We start from the raw sequence: 23,694 nt of genomic DNA, 5'->3' as shown, positions 1-23,694 counted from the left end.
TACAAATTTTGAAACCATAACACATGTTTGGGAGCAAGTACAGTTCAGGTGGCTGGTTTTTTTTGTAAGAAAGCAAAAAATTGGTTTTCTGTCAAACACAATACGTTTCTCTCTGTTTGCCCCCTCTCCGCCTCACTTTATGGCTTTTTAGGGAAAATTACTGGCAGGTTGGTGCATATCAGGGATATCTGCAGGATTCATTCAGTTATAGCACAAGTATAAACAGGAAATTTCATGTTTATGTACTTGAGCTGTGCTAGTAATAAGTGAGAGGGTACAGAAATGTAACAATGAAAATAGGGAATGATCAAGCCTTTTCTACTTGGCTAACAAACTTGTTGCAGCAACAATGTTTCACCTTCAGAATCTACACAATTGTGTGCACACACTTTAATCTCCGAGGTTCTGTTTCTATAGGAATGATACAATATGTAAGGAGGTTTGCGGAGGAGTAATTTATAGTTACAGTAAATATATTGCTTATATTCACAATTTTGTACCACAGGTTAGAAAGTTATTATTATTATTATTATTATTATTATTATTATTATTATTATTATTATTATTATTAATTTATACCCCACCCATCTGGCTGGGTTTCCCCGCCACTCTGGGCGGCTTCCAACAAGTACCAAAATACATTAAAATATCACAGATTAAAAACTTCCCTAAACAGGGCTACCTTTAGGTGTTTTCTAAATGCCCTCTGCCTGGTTCCCTGTAGCTTTGCTTCTCGCAGTGAGGGAACCGCCAGAAGGCCCTCGGCGCTGGATCTCAGTGTCCGGGCTGAGCAACGCGGGTGGAGATGCTCCTTCAGGTATATAGGACCGAGGCCATTTAGGGCTTTAAAGGTCAGCACCAACACTTTGAATTGTGCTCGGAAACATACTGGGAGCCAATGTAGATCTCTTAGGACTGGTGTTATGTGGTCTCGGCGGCCACTGCCAGTCACCAGTCTAGCTGCCGCATTCTGGATTATTTGCAGTTTCCGGGTCAACTTCAAAGGTAGCCCCACGTAGAGCGCATTGCAGTAGTCCAAGCGGGAGATAACTAGAACATGCACCATTCTGGTGAGACAGTCTGCGGGCAGGTAGGGTCTCAGCCTGCGTACCAGATGGGAGCTGGTAGACAGCCGCCCTGGACACAGAATTAACCTGTCCCTCCATGGACAGCTGTGAGTCCAAAATGACTCCCAGGCTGCGCACCTGGTCCTTCAAGGGCACAGTTATCCCATTCAGGACCAGGGAGTCCCCCACACCCGTCTGCCCCCTGTCCCCCAAAAACAGTACTTCTGTCTTGTCAGGATTCAACTTCAATCTGTTAGCCGCCATCCATCCTCCAACCGCCTCCAGGCACTCACACAGGACATTCACTGCCTTCACTGGTTCTGATTTAAAAGAGAGATAGAGTTATGGTGTACTGATTAGTAAAATTTAAATATATGCTGTTTAGGTTAAGCTGCTTTGCACTTTTAGCAAAGCCTGGTAGGGGATTTATTTATATATTTTTTTAATACTATTGGTAAATATTCAAGCATGAGAGTGAAAGTTAGACAAATGTCATTTAAAAGGAGATTGCAGTAGTTAACTATGTTGTGGTGTTGATAAATTGAGTAGACACCTGAGTCTGACACCTTCTTATCAAGTTATTTGAAAGCACAGCGTATCTTCAAGCAGGTGGATATAAATAATTGATTTAAATAATTAAATTGTGTTAACCAAAGAACCTGTATAAACTCATGTGAATTCAACATTGGTATATTTATATAAATCAGAATAGTTATGCCTCTTTCATGCTGTTATACAATGTCCTGTTTTAAACAGATGTCGTAAGAGTTGCTTGATACAAAAGAAAATCATTTTATGCATTTAGTGATAAGTTTATGTGGCTGTATTATATGTAGTGCCATCTAGTGGTCTACTTAGCATAATGTAAGGTTTCGGTACTGTATTTAATAAACATTGATTAAGATTTGCCGTTTTACTGTTTAAATGGGAAGCTTTTAAAACACTTAAAACATTTTTTCAACCAAAAGCATTGTACATAACATAATTTATACATGCAATTGAAAGTGTGAAAGTGTTCATTTTTAAAGCTTGAGTAGTGTGCTTTTAACTGTGAAAAAAGACAGAATTTAGAACAGGCATTTAAGTCACCTTTAGTGAGGAGAGGGTAAACAGTAAAAAAAGGGGGGAGAATATGGGGAGGAAGAGCATAAACAAAACATTTAAGATGCCATTAATGCTGCTGTGGGGCTTGAAAAGTGCCACATAGCTCTATGTAAACTGGAAGGTGGAATTTGAAAGAGATTGTTGAAAGGGAACGGCTCAGGGATTCTTACCATATTCTTTTTGGAAAACAAATGTACACACCTGTGTATTAAGACGTAGATGTTATAAGTGTAAGACTCTCATGCTATCCTGACTTCATGGGATGTTTTAAGGCATTCACTTACAGCAGAGTAAAATTTCATACATGGCTTAGAAGTTTTTATATCTCTCAGAAATGGTAATCTTTCCAGGATCTCCTTAGGATTTGATTGTGTGTTTCTGTGCCTTCTGGAGTTAATGTGGGAAGTGCTTATACATTCTTTGGTAGCAAATCATGAGCCAAGGGAACAACTAATGTGTGTCTTTACTTACTGATGTTGGAGACTTATTCCTTCTGTTTAAAAAGCTCTTGGGGAATATACAGGAATAATAATAATAATAATAATAATAATATACAGGAATAATAATAATAATAATAATAATAATAATAATAATAAAATTATTTATACCCCGCCCATCTGGCTAGGTTTCCCCAGCCACTCTGGGCGGCTTCCAACAGAAAAATAAAATACAATATCCCGAATAGTTGCAAGCTGATGTTTATTACCACCTTTTTAGGAATGATTCCAAACTCCATTTGAAGAAAGGAAATATGGTTACCTAAGATGCAAAATGTTTGTGGAATTAATAGCCAAAGAAACAAACAAAAGAACCCCAAGAAAACCACAGGGCAGAGCCTGCTATATATTATACTAGACTCTCAGACAGCCTAGTGAACTAGTGACGTTTTCTTGCATTAAATCATTGCCTGTGACAACCAGGTATTCAGAATCAAAAGTCTGGTTCCTGCCACAACAGGCATCATATTGTAACACACAATCTGCCCATCAGTTACATAATCTGAATGTATGTGTATAGGAATGAGGAGAGAGGCTTAATTTACTGTTTCTTCCTCTGGATTGTTGCCGCTGGATTACTCCACAGGTTACAGTGGTTAAAATGCTTTAAAACTGTGCTACATAACAGCATTCCTTAAAGTGCAATAGAGTACGGCCTAATCTTACATGCATCATATATGTACTCTGTGTGAGAGCGAGAGCGAGAGCGAGAGCGAGAGAGAGAGCGAGAGAGAGAGAGAGAAAGAAAGAAAGAAAGAAAGAAAGAAAGAAAGAAAGAAAGAAATGCATGTAAGATTATATATATATAATGTGTTGAGTTTTTGGTAACAGTGTCACAGTGTCTCGTTGCGCCAGAAGCGGTTTAGTCATGCTGGCCACATGACGTGGAAAGCAGGATAGGTGCACCAACTGGGAGCATAAGCACACAGATACTTTATTTATTTATTTATTAAATTTCTATAACACCCACCCTCTGAGGAACAAAGGGCGGTTCACAATATAGAAACACAAAAATACGTAACGAAGTAACTAGCCAAAGGCCTTGGGAGGAGAGGAATGTTTTTGATTGGTGCCTAAGCATCTAGTCTCATTGATTTCACTGGGACTATATTTTAGCCCAGGGATTGGGAACCTGCTACCCCCCCCCCCTAGTTGTTGATGGATTCCCATCAACCCTAGCCAGCCAGGTCAATGGTCAGGGATGAGAGGAGTTGTTGTCCAACAGTCCACAGGTTCCCTGTTCCCGTTTCAATCTCCAATAACAAATAGGTCCAAGACTTCATATTGCAAAGAAGAAACATGCATTTACGATAAAAAAAATAAGTAAATGATAGTGTGTTTAGAGTAAAAGCTGGAGTAATTCTTATGGACCTGAGATATGGTCATATTACCTGAATTATAAACAGATGCCCTGGCCTACTCAAGCAACTAAATTAGGTGGTAGAATCCTATGTTTTTAAGCATGGACTATACTGCTTCAGCCCTGCCAACCTAGCAGTTCGAAAACATGTCAAGTGCAAGTAGATAAATAGGTACTGCTCTGGCAGGAAGGTAAATGTGTTTCCGTGCGCTGCTCTGGTTCGCCAGAAGTGGCTTAGTCATGCTGGCCACATGACCCGGAAGCTGTCTGCGGACAAACGCCAGCTCCCTCGGCCAATAACGCGAGATGAGTTCCGCATCCCCAGAGTCGTCTGCGACTGGACCTAACGGTCAGGGGTCCCTTTACCTTTTTTTAAATTCTGCTTCAGACTTATAGGTAATAATGGTACTTTGGCTTACAAACGCTTCAGGTTACAAACGTTTCAGGTTACAAACTCCACTAACCCAGAAATAGTACCTCAGGTAAAGAAATTTGCTTCAGGATGAGAACAGAAATCGTGCTCCGGCGGCATGGCGGCAGCAGGAGGCCCCATTAGCTAAAGTGGTGCTTCAGGTTAAAAACAGGTTTCAGGTTAGGAACGGACCTCCAGAACGAATTAAGTTCTTAACCAGAGGTACCACTGTATATTACTTTTTCAAAAATGATCCCAAGGATAAACATTCCTTTCAAACAAAAACAAAAAGCCTAGTACATCAGAGAGAAACAGGGTCTAGCCCAGTGTGTTCCCTGCTGTAGTTTTCTACCTCCATGAAGTATTTTATTTGAACAAAGCATTCAAAAATGTGCTTTCCCAACCTATAGTGGGAATCTGAAGTGATTCAATGTATTCACCACCACATTCTGCTGCCTATGCCGACCTGCTCAAAGTGAATTTAAATAGACTCTAGGAAGACAGAATGTTGGGGTTGGTGAGTTTATAGCAGAACTGAAATTTGAACCTGATTGGCGTTGGGCATGTTGCTAGCTTTCAGCCTCAGTTCCTATTCTACAAAAGAGACACCATAATACTTCGCCTCACTGTGTTAACTTAAGGGGTAAGCATCTCATTCAGCACTTGAAGACCACACAGAGATGCTATTGCCATCCTATAGTCAGCTTTGCTTTTTGTAACTATCAGGGTAAGAAGTTTTCATTCTAACGGATAGATAGATAGTTCGCTGCCTGGTAAATCAACGCAAGAGAATGATAAGTCACTGATGGAGTTTACAGAGTAATACAAGTTGTTGGATGGAATATAAATATGAAGCAGGGGAAACTTCTGAGTTTTATTTTTCATTGTGGCTGGAGTTGTTGCCCAGGCTGTTTTAGGCACTGTAATTTTAATACTGTAATTATAATATAGTGGTGTGTTGTATACATTATAGAACTGGTAAACCATAATAGATCAAATGGCCTTCGCCACATGACATATTAGTGGTTTTGTTTACTGATTCCTACTCATACCCCTGATCTCTCTTACAAATGGGAAAACTTTAAAACAAAAACTTATTACTTGAGACCTTTGCAAAATGGGTAGCTGTTTATCAGTGTGAATGAGATCCACACAATACATTTGAAATGCTTTCAATACATATTTAAAGCACATTAATTCCCCCAAAGAATCTTGGGAAGTGTTGTTTATTGAGAGTGCTGGGATATATAGCCCTGTGAGGGGGAAAGTGCAGTTCCAAGGATTCTTTGAGGCGCTCATGTGCATTGAATGTGTTTTAACTGTATTGCGTGGATCTGCCATTAACATATGAGAAACTGACTGTTACCTCCTGCTGAAGTGTCATTTGTTTTATTTCATTATTGGTACTCCTTTGGGAATATCCCAGTAGTCATTTGATGCCATGAAACACCGCTGGTATTAGTTTGAAAACAGTAGTGCAGGGAAAGCCTTGCTGAATTTTTTCCTGTAAATTCCTGTAAATAAATAAATCATTTTTATTTTTATTACTTATAGCTTCAGGGTTATAAGTAAAATACATTTTCTGCAGCTGCAGTTCAGAACCAAGAAGATGTAAAGAACTTGAGACCCCAAGCATACAGTTTTAAAAGCACTACATAGCTAAAGAAAGGTGTCAGGAATTGGGAGTGCGGTATTGAAAGACCTGGTGTTTGGAAGGGAAGGGGAGCAGGAAACATTGTTGGTGTTAGAGAAGAATGGAATGTTTAAAAGACCAGGGCTTGTTATTTCCAGGAGAAGGGCGGCTGCTGCAGTCTGCAAGAGCTGTGGGAAGCCCTGACTCGATTAGACAGCCCACTCACAGGATATAAGAGGAAAGCATGATCAAGTGGGCAGAGGTCACAAAAATGCTGTGTGTTAGCCGTTCTAGAGATGACTTAGGAGGTACTGCGGTTGCATATCCTGAATTTCCATCACCTAATGCACTGGATTTATAAAGGAGGGTGGGTTTCAGGATGTGGGGTGTGTCGTGTGTGTAGGCAGCCGTTCTTATATGACAGTGGGTGGAGATTGTAGCATTTCTTGTGCTTTTCCTGTGACACTTTTCCTTAAAGAAACAGGCTGCATTTTATTAGGGCCAGTTAGCTTCTCTCTCCCACCCCTCCCTTCCCCTGCTCTAGTATAGAGGGTGTTGAGGTTATATTTAAAGCCCCAGTATTAAATACCAGTTAGAAAAAGCATTCCTCGCACAGTAGTTGTGAAATGACTGGTTATAAAAGAAATAAACCAATGTGTTGTGTGTTTTTTGTTTCGTCTCCAGAAATACAAAAGCAATCATCCATTTTGTTTCAAACTCTTCATATTTGCACATGAATACTTTTTGCAAACCAATATTTCAAATCAAATGCATTTTGTTCCCTTTGGATGGTATGACATTAATGTATCTCTTTTAAAAAGGCTTTTCAAAATGTATTTTGTTGTTGTAGCACAAGTCTGGTGCAGTTTTGAATGGGTAATCTGTGTCATATATAATTCCCAAATTTTTGGCTCTAAAATAGTGAACAGCTTGTCGGTACTAGTGCTTCTCCCCCTCCTAAGCACATGACATTTCTCCATTTAAAGGGATAATAAGATTGTCAAGAGTTTGATTTTCTTATATGTTTCAGTCTGTAGACTGAACTTTGCTAACTCTCTAAACTTTTATGTCTTGTATGAACCTTTTCAGGTCTATGGGTGTCCCAACATTCCTTTTAACTCAGTTTATATAATTAAGTCTTCCTCATGCACTTCTTTCCAATTTCCTTACAATTATATCACCCCTATTCTTAGAATATGCCCTACCATAATTGTTCACTCTTTTACATTTTGCATCAGTGTTTGGGTCTGGCCAGTCACATCCAGTATTTCTTATCAGCTTGCCACTCAATATTAGGATAATAGATCTCACTTTTGAGCTTCTTGGGAAAATAATTTCCCTTAAGCTACAGTATATGGTTACCAGACAGTGAGTTGTGGGGGTTTGGGGCTCTAAAATTATATGTCAAAGTTCCTGTTGAAAATTCAAGCAGTTGCATATTCTATGCATACTAACTTGGAAGTAATGGAACCCAAATCTAGACATTCTTGTGTTAGAAAGAAATATCTAAAAGGTTCAGGAAAGGGGGAGGAAATGGATGGCAAATGTTGATGACCTAGGTACTAATCAGACCATGTGAATGCCTCTCCCCTCATATATTAACTAATCATAACTATCCAGCAGTATGCAGTAGTAGATAAAGTCATGCTCTTTCATCTGTGTTCAAAGTATGCATTAGCTTGACTCTTTTAAATTTGGAAGCTTCAGATCATGGTTTAGGTGCTAATCTAAATAATGGTTAGAGGAGAGCCTAGTGTGGATCTGGTGTCTGAATTTAATGTAAGTATATACATGAAGATTGTTGTGTGGGAAAGGCAGGAAAGCTGTTATATTCTCTAAAGTTTCCTTCTATTTTTGCATTTTTCTGCAAAGTAACAGTTGTCACAGGACTTAAATACCTGTATAATTTTGTTGTTGCATAAATTATTTTTTCTTGGGTCCTGAATGATACAATCTCATTTTCTTGATTATAACAAATGTTAAAATTCTAAGCCAGGAGGGATTCTTTTTCAAGTCTGAAAGAACTTAAAGTATGTCATAATTCACATTCACAAATAATTACTATTTGCTTATATTGGTTACAGAAAATCTGCACATTCGACATGCCAGTATATTGTTTTTGTGAATGTTCTGGATACCAAATGAGAGTTTAGTGCCATGTTACACACAATCTACAACATTTCTGTTTTTCTTGCATGTAAAATAGATGTACTATGAAACGGTGTGAGCATACTAGTGTGGCATAAGTCAGCAGTGTACAGTGTGCTTAAATTCCTGTAACTGGCATCTCAGACAGTTTATAGTCTTTTTAGCCTCAGTAACTCTTGCAGTGCCATCTTCCTTGCCTTTCTCTATGGCCCTTATGCCACTTCACCATTGTATGAAGTGATAACTTTCCCATCCATCCCCAGCTGCATTATGAAGCACAACTCATTGCATGACTTGGCGCCATCATGTGGTGCGTTTCCCTTTGTCTGAGGAACATCATTGGCAACTGGAGGCAAGGTAACTTACCTGTGCAGAGCATCCTCTGAGGAAAGAAGGGGAGAGAAAGTGAAACTTGCTCCATGACTCGCTGTGCGGCAGGGCTGGGATCAGTTCCCTCACCTTTTAATAACATTTAAAAGCAGAAATTCAGCAGGTGAAAACTTCTCCATAATATTACCTTCATGCCATAAAAAAGCATCACCTGTGTCATTTCTTTTGTCAGGCCCCACTTGGGGAAAAGGTGGTGATCTTAGGTATATCTTCTGCACAAAATACATGGAAATGCTAGCCCATCAGCCTGATGTAGTATAATGCAACATGTGTCAGTCATAGTTCAGTGTGGGGGTCCAAACTAGACACGACCACGTTATGTAAATCTTTATCCTGTGTTCAAACAAAGGCAGAATGCAAAGTGCTTAAGAAGAGGAATAGAGGGGAATGGTAGAGTAACTTCCTCAGTCTTTCTCCTCAAAATTGCCTCCCCCAGCTGCTGTTTTTTCACTGTAGATGAAAATATGTCTTATTTTCATACAGGTAGAAAAGCATAAGAGGTGGCGTGTGACTTCAGTTTTAAAGGGTGTCAGGAGAACCACTGGTTACTGGTGTAGACCAAGCCAGACCATGAGTCCGTCAGCTCTGCTCAGTGTTGTCACTGTCAGCACCTCTCCAGGGTTTCAGAAAGAGGTCCTTCCTAGGCCTCCCCGGAAGGATTGAACCTGGACCCTTTTTGAATGCAAAGTACATGCACTACCACTGACTCATGGTTTCCCCCATAAACAGAAAGATACACATGACTGCATGCCACATATAGTTTAGGTCTGAGTTGCTCTCCAAAATATGCAGTGAAAATAAGTTCCTGCTGTACAATAGAAAGTTGGCAGTCCTGCAATTTCATCTAGTGGCATCTAGAGCACTATCGTCAATACTGTCGTCTGAATATTTTCACTTCTGTGAAAAAGAATCGTCTCATTGCTGTACAAGACAGTTCTGTACAGTTCTGTTTAGAACCTGCTTATAGAGGCTCCACAGATGATTCAGATCCCTGATTATGTATAGCTTTATGTTGAGTGGGAAGCTTTCACAAGTACAGCAGGGTCCCTATTGCAGGCATGAGCCCTGTAAGACGTCTGAAGCAGCAGAGATGGGACAGGGGCACTGCAGAGGTGGGAAGGCTAGCCAAGGTTGCTGCTCTCCCTCCCATGATTTTAATCACATTGAGGAACTGAACACCCAAATAGGGCTTGTGGTGTTCGTGTCCCCCCCCCCCCCCAAGAGCTTTCCTTGAATGAAGTACACACACACACACACACACACACACACACACACACACACACACAGAGAGAGAGAGAGGATTAATAGCTGTAAACTGTGTTTATTTTTCTAAGAGATATTCTTTTAAAGTGATAACTGATTAACTAGTTCAAGAAATGTAGACTTTTTTAGTTTTAGTTTTGATATCCTTGCTAAAAGCTTTGTGATGGTTAGTACTGTACATAAACAAAATACAAACATTATCTTTCTCTCTCTCTACTCACAGTGGTACTGCATACTTGTGGTCTGACTTTTGTCCAATGCCTCCATGCAAAGCCACAGATTCAGACTGGGTGGCATAAACAAAAATAAGGGTTTTCTGTTTCTGTGTTGACTTGTTTTATAAACTGAGGGCATTACTTTTAAGTAGAGCTGTTGTGTGAGGTGTATGCCTTTCTGTAAGTAAATGTCCTCTGTAACCACTCAAGAATATAAAGTGCATCACATCAGCATGCAGAAAAAGTCATGTGAGTATTGAACTCGCTCATATTACTAGAGACGGGAAGACAGGCAAGGAAAAGTGTTCTCTTTCTTTCTATCTATCTATCTATCTATCTATCTATCTATCTATCTATCTATCTTTCATCACTAACTGGATTAGGCTCTCTACCTATAAACATGTTTTTGAAGGGTGAAAACATATTCTCTACCCTTCCTTAACGTACGTTTGTAAAAGACCACTCAATGTAAGAAGTCATATACTCACTCAGTTCCTTCCCCACCTCAAGAGAGAGATGAATCTGGAAAATCCTATATATTGCCCCTCTCTGGGATACTGAAAGGCTGTCTGATTGCATCCACTCTCCTTCTCTTTCTAGCTGGAGGTGGGGTGGGGGGCAGGGGAGAGTGGATGGGTTGGGGGGTGGAGGAGAGAATTTGAGTTCATTAAACCCTACTTCATTCACCCACCTAAGTAAATACAGAAAGGATTGCTGGCTGCTTTTTTTTGGCCTCTGTCTCTTTCTCTCTATCAAGGAGTGCTAGGTGGGGAGAGGGGGGGGGAAGCAAGCCATCACAGACACCATGGCACCACTATGTCCATGACCTGTCTGCCAGGTACAATTCCATTATGAAAAGTGTGTCTGCTGATGCTTAGTTAGGTACCTAATAATTTATTCTATGTTAGGGGGAGAAACTGTTCTTAGCACACATTGTGAATAAGTAGTTCCTGCTGCCAAGAGGTTCCCCTGTGCTGTAATTCTCCATCCAGTGATGGTGGCTGTTGCTGGCATAGCACTGCCAGTCTGTAAGGTCAGCGGCAGAGCATCTGCTTCACTTGCAGAATCCCTGGCATCTCAAATTGGGCTGGCGAAAAGATTGTCTGAAATCCCGGAGAGTTTCTGCCAGTCAGGGTAGACAGTACTGAGCTAGATCTTACTCCATATAAGGCAGCTTCAGCTGTTTCTGTGTTTATCTGCTTCTGTGTGAACTCTTTGGGTTTGTTTTTGATCCTTGCAGAGTACCATTGAGCATAATATTGTTCATTACTGATGTCTAAATTTTCGTTTTATCGTGTGTGTGTGTGTGTGTGTTTTTATCCTGACCTTCCTCATATGGTTTCCCCTCACAACAAACCTATGAGGTCAGTTAAAGGTAAGGTAAAGGGGCCCCTGACCATCAGGTCCAGTCGTGTCCGACTCAGGGGTTGTGGCGCTCATCTCGCTCTATAGGCCGAGGGAGCCGGTGTTTGTCCACAGACAGCTTCCGGGTCATGTGGCCAGCATGACAAAGCTGCTTCTGGCGAACCAGAGCAGCGCACAGAAATGCCGTTTACCTTCCCGCCGGAGCGGTCCCTATCTACTTGCACTTTGATGTGCTTTCGAACTGCTAGGTGGGCAGGAGCTGGGACCGAACAACGGGAGCTCACCCCATTGCAGGGATTCGAACTGCTGACCTTCTGATCAGCAAGCCCTAGACTCTGTGGTTTAACCCACAGCGCCACCTGGGTCCAATGAGGTCAGTTAGACAGATTAGGACCAGCTCAAGTGGAGCTTCACATTTGGGGGTAGGGTGGATTTGCGCATTGCTGCCATTTCTTTTCTCTCTCTTGCTGTATGTTTGCTATTGCAGTGTCTCATTTTGTCTGAGCACATTCCAACCGGTATTTCAGGACTTTTTCACCCCAGTGGGAGAGATTTTAAGCATTTGCTCAGCCATCCCAGTAAAATCAAGGAGACATCAATATACAGAACTTTGGTTGGATTGTGCCAATTATGTTTTGGCAAAATCCCCTCTTGCTGCACTATTTGTTGTATTGGTTCTCTTCAGTGTAGTTTACTGTGGTTTGGATTCTGGAAGTTTGTCTGTGAGGAACAGATGTGAGGTGACCCTGCACTTTCGCAGCTCTTTCAGTTTTGGTGAGTTTTATGAGAATGAGTTCCCCACTGCTGCTAAAGAAATAATTATTTCTCTTTTTGAAGCATACAATTTTAATTGCATTACAAATGAAAAACAAGTTGGTTTCCTTTCAGACTAATAAACGCGGTTTAATAACAAACTGCAAGAATCAACTGGAAAAAGGGGGGGGCGAACAAGTCAAAGTCAAAGTGAACGTTTTATTTTTTGTGTACGTCATTTTAAAAGATCATTGATAGAATGATAGCATTGCAAAATCTGTACTTGCCATAGTTTGACTTTAAAATTCAGTTCAGAGCTGGACAAATTTCAAACTGCTGTAGGCAGAATGACATTCAGCCCTATAAATTTACTCTTCATTACTACAGCGACCAGGCAGAAGGGCATCCCAGTACAGTAAGATATTCTGGTAGGTAACATGTATTAGTGATAACATTCAATAAGAGGAAGAGAATAATATAAAAGGGGTGGGCAGACTTCAGGCTTGACAGATCTACCAACGAGAGCCAGGTGCAAAAGGTATACAGTTAGAATTAAAAAACAAGAGTGCCTCTGAGCATGTTCTGTTTTCTGTATGGGGCCTGAACTGAGCTCACAGTTCTTTCACACAAGTCAATTCCTGAAAAGTCAATTCATTTCAGCAATCTGATTTAGGTGGGAAAAGTCATGTTGCTGTTGTTTAGGTTGAACAGCAGGAAGCCAGAGAACCTTGTCAATCTGCTACAAACCAACCCGAGACCAGTAAATTCTGATCTACCTTCTGTCCATTCCTGTTACAGGGAATCTTGGAAACTGAAAACTATCATTTCTGTTGATGAGCAAAATTCAGACTTCTTAGGATAGACACTTGGAGACGAAAGGCAGCAACTATAATTGAGCTGTTTTTGCCACATATTTGATCATCTTTCTGATTCATAGTATTATATTCTCCTTTCCTTCACCCACAGCAAAACAAACTTAACTTGATTCATACCCTTAAAAGGGGGGGGGAACTATCCCCAAACCTGAATTACTCACGTGGTTATGATTAAGTTTTTGGCACAGAACCTTGCTCCCTTCAGCTCCTCCTCCTTATACCCTGATGACTCCCTGTCTCAGTCATTGAATATTTACACAACTTCATTTCAAAACTCTCATTGAGTAGCTTTTTAAAATGGAGGATTAAAAAACAACAGTGTTTCCAGAGAGTTATGATTCTTAAGTCTACAGACGTTGACAAGTATAAAGGGTAGGAGCATTGACAAGCAGCTGTACTCTAGTAACATGAAAAAGTCTTGGCTCAATATAATACTATCGTAGTAGCACTTTAAAACAAAAGAGAAAAAAGGGACTATTTCACAAAAAAAGCCTATTTCACAAAAATAATGATACAAACAAAAAATTATTTCAGTGAGATGAAAGGAGGAATCTTTGTATTTCTAAAGTAGCATAATTCTTGTTTTGGCAAAGAAATCTCTTATGTTAAGGTTATGCTAATGTGATATATTTTGGGGTATCCCAGGTGGGAATGTGAGCTGTCAATTTTGAATCTGTGCTCAACTCCCTTTGAACTTCTCCTTAGCTTGCCTGGACAATTGCAGGTGAAAACAAAATCTGCATTTTCTGCTTGGGTTGATGAGCTTTCAGGGGTTCAGATCTGTTCAGTGGATAATCTGCCAATGGTTCTTTCATAATGAAAATCCGTGTGTGTGTGTGTGTGTGTGTGTGTTTGTAAAAACACTTTGTGGAGGAAGAAAAACTTTCCATCCCATAAAGGAAATTTCAAGGTTCCTAACAACATGCATGAAAACAGAAATCTCAATAAAATAGTGTAAAAAAAACAATAAACAAGTATCTATTCGTTACAGTAAGTAAATCACATAGATAAAAAACATGCAAGTTCAGCTGTGGACTTGCTTGCACAAATGAGGGTGGGTGGAGAATTCTTACTGCTTTCATTGGGTTTCCTGTGGGTGGTGGGAGGGCGGGTTATTGGTTTGGTTTGTTCTTGTTTTTATTATGTATTTTGTGTTTTTATTTTGTATTTTTATGCTGTGAACTGCTCTGAGATCTAGGGGTGAAGGGTGGTTTACAAATTTTAAAAATGAAATAACAAAACATAAAATAATATTTGAAGTGTTAAAATTTTGTTTTAAAGTTTTGTAAGTTGTGTTTTGTTTATATTATACTTTCTGAGCCACTTTGGGGGGCCTCCTCTGGCTGAAAGGCGGCATAGAAATAAACTTTAATGTATACAACATACCTGTAATATGAAAGACTAGATAACTATATAACTACAGCTGCCTGACATGTTCAAAAGCTGCCTAATGGAAATCCTACTTGGCTTTTTGGAAAAGTTCACTATGTGTCTGTTGTCAGCATTGTCTTTTTAAGGTGCATTTTCACAGAAACCTGGTGTTTTTTTTTAGGATGAATGTTGAGATTCTTTGCTTGGTGCAGCCCACCTGGTGTTGCCTTGTGATATGGGGGCTTCTTCGTAGCAGTGCCCAGCTTATGGAGTCCCCTCCTCTCTTGTGAACTGCATCTGTCCCCCTTATTATTAGCATTGAGGCAAAAGCTTAAAACGTTCCCATTTACACAAGAATTGTCAAAAGACATTGCTTCTAGCAACTTTGGAATTTTTTAGCTGTGTGGATATTTGGTTTGTCTGAAACATTTTTCAAAACTTTGGATTGTTTTTATTGCCTTGTTCCCTGCTACCTATGGCTCATTTGAGAGGAAGGGCTATTATTATTATTATTATTATTATTATTATTATTATTATTATTATTATTATTTCTGTCTCCAGTGCTAAATGTGGTGTTCTTGTATTTTTGGTAACTATACAGTAAATAAATATGTGATGATACAGATATGCATAGCCCCTACAATAGTCACCCTAATAGTGAATCATAAATACTTTGTGCTAGATTAAGAATATATCAGTTTATCATTTTAGATTTCTGACCTTTTAAATCCAATTTGGTTCATGTGAGGAGTTACATACCTATAATATGTAATACTTATTGATTTGCTGAATGCAGGTTATTAGAATTTGGATCAGTTTTTTTTTTAAAGTAAAGCCACAGTATTCACAGTAAAGCCACAATGGACAAGCCCTTCCAGAGGGGTCCCATCAGCCACACAAATAGAGGAGGTAGCTTCCCTTTGCAGTTCCTTTACAAAGATATGAAGGAAGAAGAGACTGTGGGAAGAAGTAAAGAGGGCACTTGCTTTTTCTTCTCACACGCTCCTCACCTTGCAGGTGTTCGGTTCTCCAAAGATGAAAGACAGGTACCAGGTGTTTTTTTTTAATGGTTCCTAATTGGGTAGGGCTAAGAATTCTTAGTCACTACAAGAGACAGGAATGTGATACATATTAAGAAACATCTCTCTTAGTACTTTTAAGAGAACAAGGAAGGAGCCAAACACCTGCAAGGAGTGAGGGAAGCAAAGCCCCTTGGGGTTGCATGCATGCATTTTGTATACAAATTTAGGCAAATATAAACTTCTCTTCTATCTTCCATATATTCGTTGGATGCTGGTCTCTGCTTGCAGAGCCCCAGCCGCAGAATGTTATTGAAAATGTAATTCACCTACCGGTAGGAGGGACTTACATTTTGAATGTTGCTAATATGTTTCCTGGTTACTCTAGTTATACTTCTTTGTTTGCATAGAGTAAGTCTCTTGTGGCGTAAGCTTTCATAGGTCAGATGCATCAAGCAGCCCGACAAATGCATTTTTACCCCATGAAAGCTAATGTCACAGTAAATATGTTAAGTCTTTCAGACCAAAAGTTGGCAAAGCCTTGACATGATAATAAAAATGGAAAGCATTTAGTGCAACATGTTTTAGCAAAGCGCCTTCTTCAGAGGTGCTACAAGATAACAAATTATATTTCAGGATACTTAATATAAAAGTACCCAGTAACTCAATTTGAACAAAGCACCCACAAGCATAACATGAAAAAATGGAAGTATTAAAAATCAACGTAATTGCATAATATAAGCCTTAAAATGTTTTTGAAAGTTGAAAATATGTTAATAAAAATTAATGGTGACTAATACCCAGAGCATGAATCATATAAAATGTTTACGATTTATTCAGCACCAAAAATGTATATAAAACAGAATGTGTGTTTGTAGTGTGTAAATATTTGGTTTATATATTATACATAAAAAGACAGTCTGTAACCCTGTGCTCACCTAGATGAATTCAGTGGGGCTCAACTTTGAATAAACCACATTTTGCCACCCTGGTACCCTCCAAATGTCTTGGGCTGCAAATCCCATCGGCCCAGTCAGGATTTGTAGTCCAAAACACCTGGAGCACATCATTTATAGGATTGCACTATAGGAGTAAATAAAGGGAGGGGGGAAGAACAAACAAACAAATACAATTATCTGCTCTACCTTGTCACTACTTGATTAGTAATTTAGTCTATAATCTTAACGCCACTTACTGGGAGAAAGCCCTATTGAGTTCAGTAAGACTTCTGCATTAATATGGTTAGGATTGCATTGTTAATGTTTTGAGCAATTTCCTTGTTTAATTTTTTTTATAATCTATTTTTATTAATTTTCCAATTATAAACAATTATATCTCATTCATTATTTCAAATTATACAAATACATTATCAATCAAACCGAATGTTATGCCAAATCATCTAAAACTTTTCGGGGTTCCCATGCTTCAAGAAATTGGGGATTCCTCGCAGCTGCTCACTGCCGTCTTTTTCTAAAGTCCAAATCATCACTCAAAGTCTATTATAGTCCCGATCTTTCCCTTACAGTCACAAAGATGTTTTCCTCTCATCCGATTTCCCCCCAGCTGCTGAGATAAGTATCAAACGAGATTTCACATATGTTCTTTCTCCTGTGTGAGTTAATCAGTCCGGCCTCCCCATAAATCTTCTTGGTCTGGAGTGTCCCTGTTGCGTCGGTCTTTCAACACGAAGCAGCGCCATCTTAGAAAACTCAGATCACTTTCGTTTTCTTCCCATAACTATGTAGATTAACGATCTTTATAAAATTTACAGCTTTTCCAGGCAGGAGATCCAGCTGTCACATTATGCATAGACTCTTGATAAATTAGTGGCTCTCCTTGCCCTATAGCTGAACTTAGCTTCAGGTCGCTGTTCAAATTCAAAGTGCGTCACACCCCATAAATCTTCCGAACGCTTTCCAGGCACTCCTTATCCAGTTAGAGGGGGGCTTCTCTCATCAGCAATTTTACATCTTCAAAAAATATACTCAGTATCAACAGTTTATAAAGTTCAACTCACACAGATGTCTTTTATTTCTCGTTCGTTCCAAACAAGCCAGAACATCACGTCCGGGAAGGTATGAAGGTAACTCATAGAGTATATGCAAAAAATAAAAAAGACTCGCTTCCCTTGTCGTTCCGTCCCCATCAATCCTTCTTCAAGATAAAATACAGCCTTTGACTCCTCACCCTCAGCAGCGCAAATTCCTCGGCAGTAAACAGAGCTTCTGCCCCTCCTTCTGAAGCATGTCCATGAATTTAAAACCTAATTATCTTCTTTAATCATGGAGATCCCCGCTGTGCAGTTTGGCGTCCGGGAGTTCCGACATTCCTCATGAGTGCTTTCAGCCCAAGCCTCCCCCCACTCCTTAAACAATCGGAGTGGTTTTGGTGGCATCGCGGGCCAGCGGCCCCTCTCCGTAGCCCCCGGAGAGGTAGGGGGTTGCCATTTACTCCCCTAGCAACCGCCAAATTCCTCATGAAGGTCGGAGGGATGGAAAACAGGTCAGCCATTCCTGCAGGCGGAAACCGGAACCTAGCAATTTCCTTGTTTAATAGGGAAACACTTTATGGAGGGGTGATGATAGGTGCTTCCGCCTGATACTTCTTCCCATTGAGCTCGCTCCTATGTGTGGTACTAATGGATGCTCTACCACTGCTCCCAACTGTCTTGTGGTTCTATTGCTAAATGCCAATTCCGTCTGTAATAAAACCATGCTGATCCATGATGTGATTGTTGATGAGCATGTAGATCTGAACTGTATCACCAAGACCTGGGTGGGGGAGCTGGGTGGACCAGATCTGACTCAGCTCTGCCTACCCTGGTACTCCATATGACATCAGCCCAGACGGGAGTGGTGGAAGAAAGTGTGAATGTAGTCCATAGGAGTCCACTTTCCCATCACCAGGAAACCCATCTCTCTTTGAGCAGGGCTGTAAGGCCTGCATCTGGTGTTGAGCCAAAGAGAAAGGTTAAGGATGCTGTTGGTGCACAACCCACCCTGCTGCTCATCCCTGAGTAAACTATGTGAGGTTGTCTTGGGTGTGGTGTTGGAGGAGCACATAACTGTGGTTTTGGGTGACTTCAACATCCATTCTGAAAATGTCTAAGGTTCTACTCAATAGTTCATGGCCTCCATGCCAGCCATGGCCAGTCTCAAATAGTCATCAGTTCAATTCACATACCAGAACTTACCCTTGATTTAATCTTCATTCCATTTGGGGAGGGGTGGTGTGGAAATAGGGTGTGTGACAATTTCCATAGTCAGTCCATTTCCTGAAGGGGTTTGGATTTAAGTAGTAATTATCCATTGCAAGGGTGGGGAATCTGTTAGGATGGTCCACTCCTAGAAACAGATAAAATCTGATTGACTGCTCTCTCTCTCTCTCTCTCTCTCTCCCCCCCCCCCCTGGTGAACACACATGTTATCCTGTTGAGGTCCCATTTTGTTCCCTGGCATACTGAAGGGCTGTGGTCCATGAAATGGACCAGGCATGGGCTAGAGTGTAAGTGGCATAAATCGTGCTCAGAAGCAGACCAGTCTTGTGTTTGGGCTCATAATTGGGCTTACCACATGACGGTGAGGGCAGTGCTTGAGGAGTTGTCCAGTAGAGTTGTTCAATATGGTCTCAAGGCTGCTTACCCCTGACCAGGGGCGAATCAGGAGAGGCTTTGAAAGTTCTGGATTGGTGTCTGAACACAGCAATGGCGTGGATGAGGGTCAATAAACTACATGAATCCTGGGAAAATTGAGCTGCTTCAGGTGGATTCCTATTTCTAGGAGATAGGTTGCCTGTTCTGGATGGCATTGCACACCTTCTGAAGGAACAAGTCTGTAGTTTGGGGGTACTCCTTGATACATTTGCCACTAGAGACCCAAGTGTCCTCTGTGGCTACAAGTGCCTCTTACCAGCTTTGTCTGGTTTGCCAGCTATAGCTATTCTTGGACAGGGATATCCTGACCACTGTAGCCCATGTGTTAGTAACCTTGAGGTTGGGTTGCTGTGGAATTCTCTGCCAACAGAGATTCAGCAGATGCCTTTTGATTTCTGATTTTAAATGTTTATATGATTTTTACTGCATGGCTGTATATATAATATTTTTCAATGAATTAGTGGTGTATAAATGTTTTTTTAAATAAAAAAAATAGCTAAATGCCCATCCAACCCGCCCATATATATACCCCGCCCATCTGGCCGGGTCTCCCCCGCCACTCTTGAGTGGCTTCCAACACACATCAAAATACATTAAAATATCACAGACTAAAAACTTCCCTAAACAGGGCTGCCTTTAGGTATTTTCTAAATGTCAGGTAGTTGTTTATCTCTCTGACCTCTGATGGGAGGGCATTCCACAGGGAGGGTGCCACTACCGAGAAGGCCCTCTCCCTGGTTCCCTGTAGCTTTGCTTCTCGCAGAGAGGGAACCGCCAGAAGGCCCTCATGAGGGAAATGGTTGAGGTTGAGAATGGGCAAGTGTGCAAGTTAAGGAAAACTACTTTCTCAAAGCACTGGAGATAAAAGATTCTGACAGCTTATCTTGTGCATGTCCATTCAGAGGGAAGACACTTTGCTTCCTAGTGTTTTTGTTGAAGCCGATGTACACAAAGTTGGAGCCAGAGTTACCTAAATATTGTGAAGAAAGGAGCTAGGAAGGGGATGGGACAAATCTTGATTCTGAGAAAGTCAGAAGGGATGGGGTGGTGTGCTGCGCAATGCAATCTTGGTCTTCTGCTCCCTTGACTGTATAACAAGATACAGAGTTTTCTTGGAGCAGGGTGCAGACGTAGACATGGTTCTTTCTTGGTTGTAAGATAAGAATGTCCTTGGATCTGAAATATTGATGGGTTGAGACAGATTTTTATCGCAACCACGTCTTCGTTTATAACAGTGTGTTATGTCATGCAGGAAATTGCTGATTCCCCCAGCTTTACAGCCAATTCTCTCTGTGACATAGAATCACAGCTGCTGGCTGAGCAGCACTGAAGTTGCAGTGAGATGCAGTTCCTTGTTATAGTTGGTGCACGATCCTTATATTTCTGTATTTGGGCCACTAGGATGTTAATATAGATGGGCCTCAAGATGCTCATCTGGAGTGTGATTTATAGAATTCTATTAACACACTAGTTTAAAACATCATATAATTTGTATCATTCTTTTGAAGCAAGAGAAGGTTTTAGGTTGCAAAATTCTAATTTGGTTTAGCGTTCCCAAAGTATCTTATATGGTTGGAAATTCTGTAAAACGGAGACACCTTTTATAAAAGCAGCACTCCATTAAAAAAATCTATGTCCTTTTTCTTTGAGATTGTCCACATTTGAGAATTATTTCACCATTAATCCACTCCCCCCACCCCATTCAAATTAGACCAGAGTAGTCCACACCTGCATGTATTAGAATTTATATATGAGGAGAAACTTTGATATTTCTTTGCATGTTTAATAAATTCTTCTTGCAAATGATACTTCATGTAAAGGGGGGGCATCCTGTTTACTGAATTCTAGCAATATTGAGACCAAAATTGCGCTGTAATCTCTAAATTTCTTCTGTGCCTTGGGCACCTGCCTAATTGTTGTGTTTTTTGCTGTTTACAATTTGCTGGATGAAGTGCTCTTTCCTGTGATAGAGGTTTTATGGGTGCAAGATGAAGCTGGCTGTTTACATCATTATATATTTATTTAAATGTATAGGCTGATGTAAAGTCTTGTAAGGTTAATTTAAGGTGGATTTGTTTGTATTTCTTTGCTTCTTGTTTTACTATGTTTTTACCTTTTCATTCTGACGTGTTAAGAATTTACCTGGAGTAGTAGATGGATTTGTGTATGTGTGTAGAATCTCAGTAAGAAAGTGAGAGCAGTGTGTCTTACAAGACAATAGCTCTTTTATGGTGCACATGTTTTAAATAAATACACAGTCCTCAGAACTTGTAAGCAGATTCTGTTAAAAATTGATCTGAGTTCAGTTTCATACAGATTATCCTTAGAATTGTACGAAAACACTATTCAAATTTAAATTACCTTGAATTTCTTCTTAAGTGTAATGGATAAGATTTAAAAGAAGCTTTAAAATAACTTTTGAAGCTTTTGTTTGATTTAAAGACATAGCTTGATATTTATTTATATGCTATACTGTGGGTATTACCAAGAACTATCAAGTACTAACATGCCTTGAATCAATTCCATATCATCATTTATGAAAGGCATTTGTTGGCTTTAATATGTATTTATTTAATATGTATTTATTATAAGGTATTTATTACAAGGGCATTCTTTCATAATAACTTAAAGTTAAATGCCTTTATTTCCAGAAATTATTTCCCCCAAAAGCAATCAAAAATAAACTGGGAAGGGTAGACTATAAAAGGGTGATGTGTTAAAATATTTTTACTAAGAAATATATATGGCTGTAAAGTATGTCTTGTATAACACCTATATTATACAAATTAGCTAACTAAGAATACTTAGCATATTTCATTCTACTGCAACCATGTGACAAAACTAAGTAGTAATGCATCTGTGACATGTCATGGTTGCACCAAAGTGAAATCACAGATAATATATTTGGAATTTGACAGTCCAGAGTTGGTTGATTGGAAATAAATCCTGAAATATATAAATAGGTGTTTCTCTCGGGGCATTATAATTTTTTCATGTAATTTGTATGAAGCTGAGTTTTAATAGGATCTACAACTAGGTTATTAGATTGGTTCATATGTATGCATTAATTTATTTGCCTTCTAAGTCTGGCTCTTGCTCTAGTCAGGCAGGTACCAACATGGCTGTCTAGAGTGATCCAAGATTGTGATGTGATGTTTGCACACATTTTGGCTTATTCAAACAACATTTTTCTCTGTGGCATGTTGTGATCTGGAGATAATTCTGGTGTAAAAAGAAGTTACTCCATGACAAGCTGTTCTGGTTTAGTCTGGGATATCAAATTTCTGCATTGCTATCTCAGGATATGAAAGCACTCCAGAGTAATTTTAATGCATTTTCTGAATATAGCATAAGGCTTTTTGAGTCATACCTATAAGGGGTTACTCTTTCCCCTGCTAAAGAGGGCTGTTGTTCTGTGGGGGGCGAGGCAACCTGAGTCATCTCTTATGGTTTGTCCTGGCATATGGTTCGTGCCCATAAATTGGGATTGGCCAACTATAGCAGGAGGACGAAACATTACAAGTTACTCCAGTTTTCACAGCAGCTGCGGTAACCATATGATGCTTTTAACCGAATGCATATCTTCGAGTTCAGAACTAAATTACATATCTCATATATTTTGACTTTATTAGAGCAATACTGAAATAGCTATTTTACAGCATATATAAATCAATGTTTTGTGGAAATTTGGAGTAGCAGTACTTAAAAAGTGATTTCAAGCTATTATTGTTTGAGGCTAGTTAATAATAGAATTAAATGCATGGAATGAAATTCAGAGTAGCATGAATTAAGGGTAACTGTTTTTCTAAACATGAGAATATACTTGACTGTCACCAATCTGCATATAAAATAATTATTGAAGTTGATATTCAGGCATATACACACACACACACCTAATTGCGTTCATGAAGAGTAAATAATGTGGTTTGTGGTGGTGCAAGTTTCTTTCCTTAAGATCATAATGTTGTTAATCGTACGTGCTTGTTTCTATGAAATGGATCAGTTTTAAGTGATCACTAATTAAGTGAAAGCAGGAAAAGTTGGCAGACCAGTGGGCAGCATAAATAGGTGTAGTGTATTTATAAAACAAGATTTTAGGGTTCCTGACTAATTTTCATGTGTAGTAGACATTGTTCTGAATTTGTGTGTCTGCATGAAGCGAGGGAGTTTCCTGCTTTAAAGCACTTAACAGCAGTCAGCCTGGGCGTTTTCATTTTGTACTCACTGCTTCCCCCTCCCAATGAGTGTCCTTTGTGTAACCCCAACTAATTCAGAAATCTCTCTGCTGTAGTGAGGACTGCCCTGTCATGTGACTGAGGCAACTAGTTGCAGCCTGTGATTGGGCAAGAGCTAATTGGCGGCTGTGTATAAGAACTCCCTGCCTTAGAGTTAGTAGAAGCTTTCTTCGCTCGCATTGCTTAGTTACATGTAGTTTGTAATGATGAGACTAGGCGGTGATTCAGCAACATGTGATAAAGTTTAACACTCATGTGGGCTTGACCAAGCCAAATGGTAGACAATAAAGCCAGCTGCAGCCAATTTGGATTAATGAGCGTCACCTTGGAGTTTG

The 23,694-nt window shown here is 39.8% G+C and overlaps 2 long non-coding RNA genes across 5 annotated transcripts in view; one reads left to right on the top strand and one right to left on the bottom strand.

Annotated features, from left to right (window-relative positions):
- LOC118084658 (uncharacterized) overlaps nt 1-10,706 on the bottom strand; it is a 27,949-nt gene extending 17,243 nt beyond the window's left edge. The window contains exons 1-4 of one of the 3 annotated variants that reach the window (XR_009557469.1): nt 10,578-10,706; nt 8,588-8,680; nt 5,807-5,954; nt 683-1,387 (exon numbers count right to left, since the gene is read on the bottom strand). This is a non-coding gene — a long non-coding RNA (uncharacterized LOC118084658). Of the gene's footprint in view, nt 1-682; nt 5,955-8,587; nt 8,681-10,577 lie in introns of all 3 variants that reach the window. The other 2 variants (XR_009557468.1, XR_004692541.2) reach the window with 2 other exon arrangements.
- The window catches only part of LOC118084659 (uncharacterized), a 61,493-nt gene that overhangs the window by 28,086 nt on the left and 9,713 nt on the right, over nt 1-23,694 (top strand). The window contains exon 1 of one of the 2 annotated variants that reach the window (XR_009557467.1): nt 10,706-23,694. The exons of the other annotated variant lie outside the window; for it this stretch is intronic. This is a non-coding gene — a long non-coding RNA (uncharacterized LOC118084659). Of the gene's footprint in view, nt 1-10,705 lie in introns of those variants that run through there. 2 annotated transcript variants of the gene reach the window in all.

Source organism: Zootoca vivipara, chromosome 4 (assembly GCF_963506605.1).
Source record: "Zootoca vivipara chromosome 4, rZooViv1.1, whole genome shotgun sequence".
Lineage (NCBI taxonomy): Eukaryota > Metazoa > Chordata > Lepidosauria > Squamata > Lacertidae > Zootoca > Zootoca vivipara.
Note: the sequence above shows the minus strand (reverse complement) of the source record. Positions and strands in the feature narration are given on the sequence as shown.